The 14,819-nt window shown below is 40.9% G+C and overlaps 1 pseudogene; it reads left to right on the forward strand.

Moving 5' to 3' along the window:
* LOC115798099 (proteasome activator complex subunit 4B-like) overlaps positions 1 to 14,819 on the forward strand; it is a 44,336-nt pseudogene that overhangs the window by 18,420 nt on the left and 11,097 nt on the right.

The raw sequence follows: 14,819 nt of genomic DNA on the forward strand, positions 1-14,819 counted from the left end.
ATATTTAAGACACAACTCTCCACTGAATAGTCTGTGTGTTCATGTACTCCTGTGTTTGTGTGTGTGCTGTTATTAGGTAACCCGTGTGGATGGCAAACAGCTGTTAAAATATCAAGAGGACCTGGAGCGGATCTTGCGTGTGTGTGTGCGTCTGCGCTGTAAACGAGCATACACGCTTGCCTGCAGTCTTCTGGAGCACACGCTCCGATCGTTTTCGCTCATCTATCCCACTGAGTACCGCAGCACCTCTGGCGGCTTTGATGCTGACCTTCCTATTCGGGTAAACATGCACACACACACACACACACACACACACACACACACACACACACACACACACACACACACACACACACACACACACACAGGAAACAAAACAGTGGCTGCCATTATTCAATCCTATACAGTGATGCTGTATAAGTTAAATCCAGCTTAAACTAAATACACTGCTGGATTATATACTGACTCATACTTCTCCTTCTTTACTCACAAAACTGATGTTTAAGATGACAAATGTCCCCAAGCCTCCCACAGGTAGATGCTGGGGTGATGGAGAGGTTAAAACAACAGGCAAAAAGCTGACAAGCGAGAGGAAGAGGTGGGAAATTTTGCCGCATATATGATGTGAGCAGAGTGAGCCCTTTTACCTGCCTATGCAGTTCCTTGACTGCACAGGCTCACCTATGCCATATTCACTAACATCTGCACAGGCACACTGGCTGTTATCACAGACTTTAAAGTATTTAGTGAATCACAGGAAATGGGCAAAGCCACAAGCTGAACCTTTTACACCTGCTCTGTGTTGTCTTTTAATATATAATGCTCTCTTACAGCTTTAATTATTGTAAAGCAATTTCCTTTTGCATTTCAAAAGCCTAGTTCACATTAAAATTAAATGGTTGCTGTGCCATATACTGGCCATTACTGCTTGTACTCTGGCATGACAAATAACCACAACTGTGTTGTTCAAGTATACAAGAAAAAAAAGAAAATGGTTTAATTAATAGTTCAATATTTATATGAGACCGTGGTCCCAAAACTGGGAGCCATAAAAGTGCAAAATCCAAGAGGGATTACGTGATTTTTTTTCCCCCTGAATAATCACTAATATTTGTTTTTCTGTGTGTAATATTGAAACTTTACCTATTTACTGATAAAAAAAAGTCCCTCAATACAAGCAATTTGAAATTGGAAAATGCATACTTGATGAGCTTCACACTTCCAAATGGACACAAAATGTTTTTTTCACCTGGCAGATTCATCATGATATGGTCTTCTTCTTCCTTCAGCTGCTTCCTTTAGGGCAGGTGTGGCCAAATCCAGGCCTCGAGAGCCGGTATCCTGCAGGTTTCAAATGGTTGAATTACCTCCTCAGTATGCAGTCAAGTTCTCCAGAGCCCTGCTAATGACTTCTATATTTGACTCAGGTGTGTTGAAGAAGAGACACATCTAAAACCTGCAGGACACCGGCTCTCGAGGCCTGGATTTGACCACCCCTGCTTTAGGGAGTCACCACAGTGGATCATCTGTCTCCACTAACCCTATCCCCAGCATCCTCCTCTGTCACACCATACCCAGGATGTCCTTCACTAACCTTAACATAGGCAGTCACATGAAGGTAGTTATCAATTTGATAGGTTAACACAGGGGTTCCCAAAGTAGCTCCAAGCGTGTTCACACGAAAGCGGAGGTGTTGGCGGCATCTGGTTGATTTTACAAAGAAAATAAAAAAATTATAATATCAGAAAAATAGGAAGAGGTTGCACACATAGTACAGACAGCTTCTGTCTTTAGTGCTGTATGAATGTTTTTCCAAGACTGGAAAAGATCTACTATATTAATAAAGTCTGTCCTATTTAGGTCCAGGAAGGAAAGTCAGCAAAAATGCTGAGTGTGTAAGTTAACAGGGTATCAATGCTCCGTCATTAAGACTCAGTTGTAATTCCATTAATATTTAGAGGTGCAGCTGCAGCCCCAGTATGTGAGATTAAATATTGAATTTAAAAACTGAATTCAAACATAGGCTTAGTCTATGTGCAAATTTGGTGTAAGGTCAACAGGTTTTAGGGTCATATATTAATGCTTATAGAATAATAAAATTGTCACCAGCTGGAAAAAAGCAGGAATAAAGTTGCATCTAAAAATGAATATTTATAAGTGATGCTCATCAGGAAAAGGCTTTAGACACTTACAACCCATGCACCGAGGTCTGAGGCATTATCATGGGTTGTGATGCTGTTTTCCAGAGAATTTGCTGGTCAGTAGGCAGTGATTTCATACCTGTTGATCTTTAATCTCGAACATAACATGAAGTTGCTGTGGTAAGAAGTAAGAGTGTAAGTAACCTTCGTAAAGCCAGCATTAAATCTGAAGTTACCTGGATGAGCCCAAATCCCGCTTCATAGTACAGACCTCAGTAACAATTCTGTTTCTTATAACTGTTTATTTTTTTAATACAATAAATGTGCTAAAGGCTTTAAAAGTTGTGTAAAATTGCTGTATGGCAACTAAATTTGTCATTTTAAGGCAAATTCTGATCTGTCTTTTGTACCTTATGACAGCAGGGGACTTGGTAAGCTCCCTTTTCTGCAGTATTTATTTTATTCCCCAAGAGAGAAAAAAAAAAAAAAACTTCTCTGGATTAATTTTTATTTTTTACATCTTGATGATATTTTGGCACAGGAGTGCTGGGCTCTTGTGTTTCTGTTTTGATGACTCGGTGGCAGTAATTACAGCTATGTTCCTCTGCGGCATCTCACTGCTTGCCTTTTTTCCTTTCTAATACCAGCCTGTTTTCATCTGCAGTTCATGGTCACTGATTCTGTACTTTAAGATTCATTTTCCTTGAATTTCTTTCATTTTCAGTGCTTTGCTAGTTGGATTCATCTGCTTTTATATGATAGTAGACCCGTCTCTTGCGTCAATAATTTTCTGCTTTCCATTGAGTTTTGACCTTATCCTTTAATGTGTTTTAAGCATTTAAATACCAGTTGATGACACAGAGAACTGTGGTTTTGAGACTGACTGGTTGCGCTGGTTTAATTGACAGTTCTTCCAGTGGGAAAACTGGCAGCGACCCTCTACGGCTATCTGACAAAATGTTCTCTCTCACTTTCCAGGACTGGGGCAGAGCAGGAGATGTGGCGGTGCTGGCTGTGTGTTGGCATGTGCCTGGACAGGAGGAGGAAAACTTTGTTTTCCAGCTTCTTTCCTGCCTCCTGCACCCCGAGCTGCAACGAATCAAGGGCCACATCTGTGGAGAGCAGCCAATGAGCAGGTGTGCTGTCCTTTGTCTCACTTTTAAGTATTCAGACACAATTAGGCACACTCACAAACAAAACAAATAAAGGTGTAGCCTGTCATTAGTGATAAATGAGCTCTGCCTGCTTCCAAGAATTACTTCAGTTTTGAATATCTGTATTTTCAAAAAAAAACTAATTAGGGGCGAAGAGGGGAAATGTTAAATTCAGCTGCCAAGAAATTCCTTGCACACATAAACATGCACACTCAGTGATGTCATGTGTTGCCTGATTCCCAGGGAGGAGTTGTTGCAGAGTCTTGCTATTGTGCACCATTGCCTTCTTGGAGCTGGAAGCTTGCTGCCCCTACTGGATGGACTGCACGTATCTGACCTGTGAGTCCTCCACCTGCACGCACACACACACAGATATATAAAACAAAACCATCATACAGTCTCATCACATTTTACTCCTTACATTTTGCTTCTTGTCAGGGTTTCCTCGATGGTGAATCTTGGGGAGGTCAAGTTATATATAGGTGTCGACTACGGTAAGAAAACAGCCGCAAATGGCATCATAACGCACATGCACAAACACTCTCCCATCAGTTTCTGTTGCTGATGTGGCCACTCATCCTGCATTTTCTGTCCGTATGGGGCGTCTGTATGTCTCCCACTCACCCCCCCCTCCAACCTCCAGATGCTTCACGGGAGAACTACCGAGAGTCCATCTGCCAAACCATGAGACTGCTGCTACGTGAGTGAAGATTTTAACTTCTAACTTCTCTCTCCAAATGAAATGTGTTTGCAATGCACAATTTACCTGTATCTGTTTTTTCTCAATCCAGATCATATCTTAGAGCACTCAGAGGATGATACAAAGTCACTGTTTGTCATTATTAAGGTATACTTCTCTTGCGATTCTTTTATTGTTTTATATATGAGATGTTCTTGTTCTATCCTGCAGTAGGCCTGCAAAGGTCTCACAGCACCCCTTGTCTGTCTGCCTGACTGCAGATCATCAGTGACCTCATGTTTTTCCGTGGTACTCACAAGAAGGAGTTTGACTCACGCTGGAAAAGCTTCACTCTTGTCAAGAAGTCCATGGAAAACAGGGTGAGTTGGAAAAGTACATAAACCCACTGGGTGTTTGTCAGTTTCAGTGAGTCATTTACAATGTGACTTAAATAATTTGCTTTTTTTTTAATGTCTGCAGCTTCTTGGGAAGAAGCAGCACATTAGAGCTCTGCTCATTGATCGGGTTTTGCTCCAGCATGAGGTTTGTTTCACAAAAACGCTGCATGGTCATGGAAAAAAATATTGGTGGGTTTTTAAATGATATATATTAAGGGTGTAAAGCTAACTTTGTACCGTGATTTAATTTGACTGTGAGCACTAGTGCTTTTGGTTTTTCAAATTTTCAATAGATATATTAATATATTGTGATATTTTTTTATTTTAACACTGAAAATCTGATATCACAATAACCATAATATACAATATAGAATTTATATGAACATAGTATTTCTGTGTGAACAGATGAGAAAGATGGTTGTGGAGGGGAGTGAATATAAAGTGGTTCATCAGGAGCTGCTCTGTGATCTGCTGCTGCTTTCCACCAGCACTTACAGCCAGGTAACACATAAATAACCTCATCCCTCCACCAAGGTTTAAAAAACATTGACACTTAAGTCTTTGGATATAGATTAGTGTGCATTTTTTTCTCATATTTTGAGATGTATATGTGATTTGTTACAAAATGTCCAGCAATGTTAAAGATTCCTTCCAAAACTTCCTGATCCAGCTCTGGATCAATGCCAGATTTTATTTATCCATTCATAACTATTTGAGCAGTCCTGCTAAAAACAAAACAAAACAAACCAATAACATATCTTTGTTGGCAGAGTTAATTAATTAAATAATTAGGAAGACTTTGGTGTAGTAGAAGCTGTTTGAGAATGGATTCACTAAATCTCTGTGTGCCTGTTTGCCCTTGCAGGTACGCAGCAGGGCACAGAATGTGCTGATGGCTGCCTTGGGAACCTATAGCTTCTCTTATAGAGACTTGATTCCCCGAATCCTACAACTGCTGTCACCACAACACACCACTGTCACACAGCAGCAGTTCAAGGTACCGTGCACACAAGCACATACACTGGGGAAAATAAGTATTTGATACACTGCCAATTTCATGTTTTCCAACCTACAAAGAATGGAGAGGTCTGTAATTTTTATCATAGGTACACTTCAACTGTGAGAGACAGAATGTAAAAAAAAAAAAGAAAGAAAGAAATTCCAGAAAATCACATTGTGTGATTTTTAAATAATCAATTTGTATTTTATTGCATGAAATAAGTATTTGATCACCTACCAACCAGCAAGAATTCTGGCTCTCACGGACCTGTTAGTTTTTCTCTGAGAAGCTATTACAATGTGATCTTTTTTTTTAGATTCTGTCTCGCACAGTTGAAGTGTACCTATGATAAAAATTACAGACCTCTCCATTCTTTGTAGGTTGGAAAACATGAAATTGGCAGTGTATCAAATACTTATTTTCGCCCACTGTAGGTATACATCAGTTGTTTATCATATTGGTCACCCTCATTGGCCTGCAATGCTTTTGAAGCTTTAGTGTTTACTTTTTTTGGCAAGTAGACCTTGGCCCATCCTGTATCATTGCCTCCTTCTCTTATAATACTGCTTGTAGGTGAAAGGGCACTTCACCAGGGGGCCAACACTCTCAAAAAGCCTTCATTGGTAATTGGGAAAGTAACAGCTCATTTACAATTGCCTAAAGAATAGGAGTCATTATTGTCCTTATACTGTACTGTCATTTATGGTAATTTACTGTCATTTACTGTCATACATGGTAACTATGTGCAGTGTTCTTGCAAAAATAGTAAAGGTAATGCTAACAAATCCCAGACAAAAAGTCACTGTTGTCACCAGCTATGGTTTGTGTGCAACAGAGAAGCTTTTTTTCCTGTATTACAGCATTGGCCTGTGTAGGCCTGGTATTCTAAGCAAAGTGAGTGAAACCATTTTCACACGTTCACTGCAGCCCTGAACTTTTCTTGAACTTGCCCAACAGAGGTGCATATGAGAAGATAAAAAACTGACACAGTCCGATCACAGATTAGCTGGTCTTTATCCTGCAAGTTCCCTAGTACAAAATCTGTGATGACAGATTTCATTGCTGTACATTCACAGGTAGTAATGGGTATCATGTGTCATCCTGCACACTCTTTCCAGGTAGACCGCTCAACACATGTATGAGTCTTTCCAGCAATGTGACAGAGGACAAATGTGGAGATGTCTCAACCTGTTCATGTGTGAAAATGGTTTAAGATTACACTGATATTTCCTCCCAATATTTTCCACTCATTTATGTATTCGGGCAAAATATTATTGTACTAGCGGCCACACAAGCATGACATCAATTATATGATTACATTATTCATAATATTTGATCTTTACAAAATTTGCAGTTTTAAGCAAGATGACTGACATGTAATTTTGTCAAAGTCACCTAAATGCAAAAAAAAAAAAGAATAAAAATGGAAAGGCACAGTTCAGGGATTCATCTACCACAAGGTATGTTCAGGTGCTTGATACTGACTTGCAGCTTACATATACCCTTAAATTGCATCAAGGATCATGTTTCTTTGCTTATAGTGCAAGGAAAATGTAGATTAGTGAGTGAAATTTGCCCCTTGTTTTATTGTTCCCACCGTCCTGTGGCTTTTCAAATGAAAAAAACAAATCCATTGAACACGTCACATGACATGAGTCTAAACACATACACATACAATGTTTCAGCATTACATTTCCCAACATGACAAGGATGGTCTGAATGTTTTAATAAAAAATGGCCAGTATTTGTATATTATTAAAGCTGCAAAGTTACACACGCTGTGTTCTTTAAATTGAGATGAAAGGGCACATTTTTCTGCTGCGTTGGAAGAGCCTTTGAAAAGGCTTTTGAAAACATTTGCTTGAGAAACACAGCATCTAACTGAACTTGCTCTTTAGCAAACTCCTTTAATTCTCACTCATGCGTGTGTGTCTTCTGCACAGGGTGCTCTGTACTGCCTTCTGGGTATGTATAGTGGTGTTCCTATGGCCAGTGCAAGGGACTGGGAATGGGTTGGGCAGGTGTGGCCCGCTCTGGTCCGCTGCGGCTTATCCCCCGCAATGAGTCTTGAGAAACCGTCCATCGGTCGTCTGCTTGATGACATCACTGACAGGATCCTCCGCCAGCATGACACTATTGGAATCAACTTCACTGTGAGCAAAGTGATCATTAACAGTCAAAATGATTCCCTCACTTGATACTTTTTGTAACCATGCACTGCTCTCTTTTGTCCACTTCTATCTCTAGGTATCTGAGAGATGTGTAGAGATAGCCAATCAAATCGCACAAACAGAAAATCCCATGCCTTGTTTAGAGGTACCATCCATAGAGGAGATGAAAGAGGGGCTTCAGCGTCAGCGAATCAGGAATGTGGTTGCTGCACGGTAGGGATAAAAACAGGATTTCCCTTGGATGAAGTTAATTTTTCATTCACCATCTTATTGAGGTTTTTCACATGACATCACGCACACACTGGAAGAGTTATCCACTATATTGGATGCAATATAACCACCAGTTGCTAGGCCAAAATGTATTCCTTAACAGGTTGGCAGTGGTTCCTGGATGAAATAAATTGCTTTGTCTGCCACGGTTGCCTTTAGTTTTCATGTTTGTCTGCAGATACTTTCAAACTACTAGCCAAGTGGTATTAAAACTTGAAAAAGTGCGACACGAACTGGAAATGGAGAAGGTTCTCCTTCTGTTAGAGCGTAGCAGGATAATGTTTGTTGACAAGTCTGTCACTTCTATTCAAACTGTGACTGCAGCAGTGTCCTCGTGACCAAAGCAATCACGAGGAGTTTTTGCCAACTGCTTGGGGAATATATGTTTTTCCCTAGCAATGGGTGGCTGCCAGGGCATCACTGACCAGTCTGTAGGCCTGTGTGACTGTGACTGGCATCAACCTCCAGCACCCACCCACATTTGGTCTGGGAATACTTTTTCCCTCACGACCAGTGGTTACCAAATGGTTGCAGACCAGTCTCTTGGCCTGTGTGACTAGGGTCTTATTCGTTTGAGCCTAAATTCTCACCATGATCATCACATGTCCAAAATGGCAGACAAGTTAACATCACATGGTTAGTGGTCACACATCTGCAAAACCTCAGTAATCTTATATTATTAGGTTTATAATATATTATTTGGTAGTTTAGTAGTAAGGGGTGGTAATACTAACTCACACCTGTTTTTATTTTGTACAGGAAATATGAAAAGTTAGTCAATGACCTCTTGGACTGCCTTGAAGACAAAGACTTGTAGGTTTTTCTCCACCTGTGTTATAAAATGTTAGAAAACACTAAAACTGTTTTCACACATCAACTTCAGCCCCTATAGAGGTGCATGATAGAGCACAAATATCCAATACAGTCAGATTTGACATCTTTAACCTCCCAGCTCCCCAGTACAAAGTCTGTGTGATGTTGGATTGCACCATTAAAAGTGTGGAAAATATACAAACCAATTCTCCAGAAAAATGATCCAAAGTTTCTGTGTGAAAACGGTGTGACTGAGCCATATAGTATATTCTTTTAATTCACAATAATCACAAGCAGCTCTGAAAGAAGTGACAGGAATTTGGTCCTCCTACAGATTCAACTCAGTGATGTTGGCCTACAAATACATAAACAGTAAAAACAAAAAAAACCCACCTTTTTGTTATAGTACCTTTAAAAACAACAGTTTGTGCTTTGACAGGCAAGCAAAAAGCAGAGTACTCATGAGGTAATTTCAAACAGAATGCAAAAATTAATCTCAAACAAAAAAAATAATTTGAAGGTAGAGTTGAGATGAAGAAAAATGGACGCAAACTGCAAATACAAATTGACATAAATAATAAAAGAAATGAACAATCGAGGGGAAACAATAAACGAGACAACTGAAAACTATGAGTGATGACAACACAAAAACAATTCTATAAACATGAGTTTTCAGAAGTGAGATAGTCACTTATTCTATGAGCCTCGTCTCCTCAGCCAGGTCATCCAGCGTTGAGAGAACCCAGTGGCAAAAACATGATCACAATCCCTGTCTCTCTTCCACAGCATGTCCTTTGTCCCGTCTCTCTTCACTCAGCCCCAACCGGTCGCGGCAGATGACTGCCCCTCCCTGAGCCTGGTTCTGTCTGAGGTTTCTTCCTGTTAAAAGGGAGATTTTCCTTCCCACTGTTGCCAAGTGCTGCTCATAGGGGGTCGTTTTGACTGTTGGGTTTTCTCTGTAATTATTGTAGGGTCTTTACCTACAATACAAAGCTCCTTGAGGCGACTGTTGTGATTTGGCTCTATATAAATAAAACTGAATTGAATATAGATTTAAGCTCTGAGATTGGAGTAGCCATAAGGGACCCACCTGAGGATCTAAGGCTGCAGACTGGCTTATATGGAGTCAACATTTCTGCTAGATAGATTAGGGCCAGGCCCAGACGAGCTTTAAAAGTGATTAGCAGTATCTTAAAATCAATCCTAAAATGTAGAGGGAGCCAGTGGAGAGAAGCCAGGATGTGACACTGTCTGCTTGTGCTGCTTTTAATGCTTGGCAATAGAAAATAGAGCTGAGATATAGAACTGCATTTCTTATTATCAACAGTGTGTTTTCTTATGTGTCTACCTGCGGTTCAGGCCCTGGAAGTTTGAGCACATGGCTACAGACCTGCTGTCTCTCCTGCTGAGGGACGATCACCCACTTCCCCCTGACACTGTCCTCTACTTCACCCAGAGCCTTGTACATGACTCCATCAGCATACGCAAGGTCTGAAGCTCTGTGTGTGTGTATGGGGTTTGGTTCATGTGGACTTTCTAGTATGCTGTATGTTCCAGAAGAGCCAGAGTCAGAGAGCAGGGAATAAAAATATTGAATAGTAAAAACATATCCCCGAATTCAATCTGTACGCAGCCCTAAACATTAAGCTGATCCATGAATTAAGCTATTTTTAAGCTCATACAGCTAAAGAACCAGTGAGCTGCTGCCATGGCAAAGATTTTAATAAGTACATTGATATAGTGCCTTTCAAGATACAAATCACATAATATATAAAAAATTAAATGCTACCCAATTGCCAGTTTAAAAAGATGAGTCTTCAGCTGCTTTTTTGAAGAAGTCCACTGAGCTCATAGATCATAGAGTTCCAGAAAGTGGGGGCCATAATTGTAAAGGCTCCATCTCCTTTAGTTTTTAGTCTAGTTTGGGGGATAACAAGCTCTGATCAGACATCCTGAGAGTCCTGCTGGTGACATGTGGTTACAAAAGTTCACTGATGTAGGAGGGTGCTTCGCCATGCAGAGTCCTAAAGGTGAAAAACAAAACTTTGAATTTAACGGGGAGCCAGGGCGGTGAGAGCAGCAGAGATGTGATGTGTTAGAGGATCTGCTAAGGAGCCTTGCAGCATTTTGTACAAGCTGTAGATGATCCAAGGAGGTTTTACTGAGGCAGGTGAAGACTGACTTGCAGTAGTCCAGGGGGGGATGAAATAGAAGTATGAATAAAAATCTTCATCTCAGATAACAGGAGGAAGTTTACTGATCTTTCTTAATTGATAAAACAGACCCTCAGGCTGCAAATCCAGTGACAGTTCCTCATCAAAAGTCACCCCCAGGTTTCTAATAATTGGTTCAGCATAGCAAGAGAGTGAAGTTCTAATGACCTGGGGAACCAGGATGGCTAGGGCACAAATACAGATGTTGTCATGTAGGCTAAATGAGGACTCTGAATTCTGACTATACACCAAATGAAGTTTTAAAAGGTTCTTTGAGAGACAAGCTATTTACTGTGAACTGGAGCAGAGCTTGAGTTAAGGTTAGCTCAGTGATTAACTGCTCTGTGGCGGGGAGGGGAGGAGAGGGTTAGCTGAGGCGAGTGGAGCAGAAATGATTATGGCACAAGACAGGCAGGCCTGCTGCCCATCCAGCCTTCAAATACTGCAAGGTTGATTACATTGACTCGGAGCAGATGTGAGAAGGACTGACCACAGAGCAATACTCCGCCCAAAGGCGGAGCCCACCACTCCACCTGAAACTCAAAGACACCTTAGAAAGGAAACAAAAGACAAAGAGTAGCCTGGCCCACCCCAGCCGTGACAGATCTCTGTTTTATTCTCATTCAACTGGAGGAAATGATTTTGTACATTTCAAACAATTTTGTAAGATGAAACTTTAGAAACACACTGAGGTGTAATGTAAAGCTGAATATCACCAGTGCTAAGAAATGTGAGTAAACGATCTCAAAAACTGATTTAAAGGAAGTACAATTTAAAAAAAAAAAAAGATAATCAAATAAAATAGGGCCAAGAACAGAACCCTGTGGAACACTGTGTGAGAGGGCGACTGATGATGATTTGTAAGTAGATGTGGCAGCAGTGAAACGTGATGGGTCTTCCTCCAAACTCCTCAAGATCAAGATCACAGTACTTCATGCACACTACTTCAAATCTGACCAAATACTTGCTTCTTGTACACTGAACACAATTCAAACCTTTCATAAAGTTATTAACAAAAGTTTCTCAGTGTTGATAAAATGATAAAGAACTTGATGAAATACCAAATGAGTTGATAGCTTGAAAAACTATAAGCAACTACACCAAAAAAAGAGGAAATCATATTTCCTCCTAGAACTGACATGTTCCCATTTCCTATACAAGATATCTCAGGTGAGTCAAGTTCACTCTGCCCTCACAAAACTCATTTTTGGACATGACTCAAGAATGAATTTGCTAATCGTGACAATATTATAAGACATCCTATGGGTTAAAAAAAAAATTGTAGATATTTATAAAGCTGCGAGATCAACATTGGCCCACAAGCACAGAAGATGGTCACACTATGCCAGGCAACACCTGCTACACAACACACAAGCTGCAGGTTTTGAACAACGCACATTAGCTTTCTGGCTGAAGCCTCCTCTTTATTGAACTTCTCTTGTCCTTCTCTTTAGCTTGTCCGACAAACAGCCAAACACTTGCTGTGTAAAAGTGCTGCGCTAACATCAATTTGCAGGATACATAATTAATTGCTCAGCTGCAGCCCATTAAACAGCATGTAAACATACCTGCAACTGTCACTTAAATCCAGCTAGACTGTTGCGCTCCTTACTCTTTTAAATCGCTGGTTACAATACAGTTTGCAGTGACTTGTAGTCATACAAGTCACTGTTTTCCTTGGGAAAAGAGGAGATTGATGATTATATGCTTATATGTGTGTGTGCTGCACTGTGAGACAGCCATCAGCACATTCAATAACCATTTTATTTTAATCACCGACTGGTTTCTTAATTTTTAACTTTTCAAGCGTGAAGGCACTAGAGATGTAAAACCTGCTCATACGAAGTGTAGAATTTGCTGTAAACGCAGCTAGAGTTTACTTTTACAGCCATTCATTTGTATTCAAGTGTGCAATCGAGCAAAAATGTCGTACCTATCTAAAGCATAACTGAACAACACAGGCAAAAAGAAATGAGGGTGAGCTAAGCAAAAAGAGACCTGTGCAAAAAAAAGTGCATTTGCGTGTAGCTAATACACAAAAACCATATAAAAAGCAGCAGCAAATCAAAGATTAGCTGCAACCACTGAGACCGAGGTGTGCTCCAGTTCACTATCAAACAACTGCTGGTACTGTCAGCACTTTTTAATACCCACAGCACTTTTATTGGGCCCGACGGATCCCCTGTGACTGTGGCTAAAACTGTCTCACTGTAGAGGTAAAGTAGGGTTGCTACAGTTTGTGGCAACAGTTAAGATGATAAGCTTGCTTTACTTTTGTTTTGGGTAATATTTCTCCCCTGTTAGGCTGCAGTCTCTGCGATGGCTGGTGTCCTGAAACAGCTGAAACGACCGAGTATGAAAGTGCCTTGAAGCCGTCGGATATCAGTGAGTTTAGACGCAGATACACACAGTGAAGCACCAATTATGTTACTCACTTTTCATGTTTTGGCCTTGTAGGAAAAGGCAGGATGTTTAGTTTCTAATTTAATGGGATAATACACTAATTGTAATTTACCACTGCTTAACAGTAAGGTCTACACTTGCTTTAAAAATTGCCAGAAACCACAAGAACTTTGCACCACAAACACACATTCGCCTGCAAATAAGACAAATAGCACACTTGTATATGTGTGTAATGGATACTTTCAGCTGTTGTTTTGTATTTGTAGGTGGAATCGAGGAAACTGATGGTTTGTGTGTGGGGGATCGGGAGGGAAATCGCTGGCTGCAGTATGACAGCAACAACCTACCTCTGACTCAGGAACAGTGGAACTCTCAGTGTTATGTGGAGAAGACACACTGGGGCTACTACTTGTGGCCGAGGTAAAGACAGTAACTGAGAGGTGAGGCGGTGGATGTAGAAACTCGAAGGCTGATTAACTGCTTGCTTGCGAGGAACTAAGCAGTTGATTGACTTAACTCTGTGGTTGATTGATGCTCGGCTTTGTGGCTTTGTGACCACGCTTATGTGTGGCTAACAGCTGGATGACACTGCTCTGAGTGGATGGATAACTAGCAGGGTGGGTGAACTGGCTTCCTGTCACGGCCTGTCCCAGATAAGGCTGACTGAACGGACTTACTGTCTGGCCTAGATAGAAGAATTGATGTATAAGTATAGGGCTGGACTGTCTGTCTTCTGTCTTGGTATTCAGACGCCTTGCTGACTACTGACTTTATAATCATTCATTTATCCTTGCAGCTTATTTGAAGGCAGTATGTGTCTATCCAGATTTTTCCTTTGTGTTGTTATCTATAAATCACCGCAAGCCTCTTCTTTGTCTCCCGCTCCTTTCAGAGAAATGATGACTAGCATCTTCGGAAAAGCCAAAAGATGACATGCCATATGAGGAGATGAGTGAGGTGCGTGCTCACACAGGGGCCACACACAGAATCATTCAGCGATGCCTCACTACAACTATTATTACATTTGGGCTATGTTTGTGTGCCACTCAGAGTGAAAAGATCGTCTTGAATACTTCTCGGACCCAGAATTTATTGATCAGCTGATCGAATTTCTCTCTCTGGAGGATCGGAAAAGGAAAGGACAGCTTCAACCCTCGACGTTTCTCCTCTTCAAGGTGCAATTCTCACTCTCAATCGATCTGACAGACCTCATACAAAGAAGTGACGCAGCACAACAACACTAGCCAAGTCAATTGAACTCCGCAGAGCTGCCTTTTCTATCATCAACTTTTCTGATTCATTTTTCTCTGTCAGGCAGCAGTTTACTTGCGTCAAACAAACCCTGCTTTTCTGGTTTAAAAAAAAAAAAAATCATGCTTGATTGGCAGGGGCTGTTTCGTAACTACGGTGACGTGTTTCTGCCATTACTATGGCCTCACCTGGAGCAGCTTGCCAGTGACCCTCATGAGAGCTCCCAGCGCTGTGTGTGTGAGATTACTGCAGGGTTAATCAGAGGCAGTAAACACTGGAGTTTCAGCAAGGTACTGGACCACACACACACACACACACACATACAG

The sequence above is a fragment of the Archocentrus centrarchus genome, chromosome 19 (genome assembly GCF_007364275.1).
Source record: "Archocentrus centrarchus isolate MPI-CPG fArcCen1 chromosome 19, fArcCen1, whole genome shotgun sequence".
NCBI classification, from domain to species: domain Eukaryota; kingdom Metazoa; phylum Chordata; class Actinopteri; order Cichliformes; family Cichlidae; genus Archocentrus; species Archocentrus centrarchus.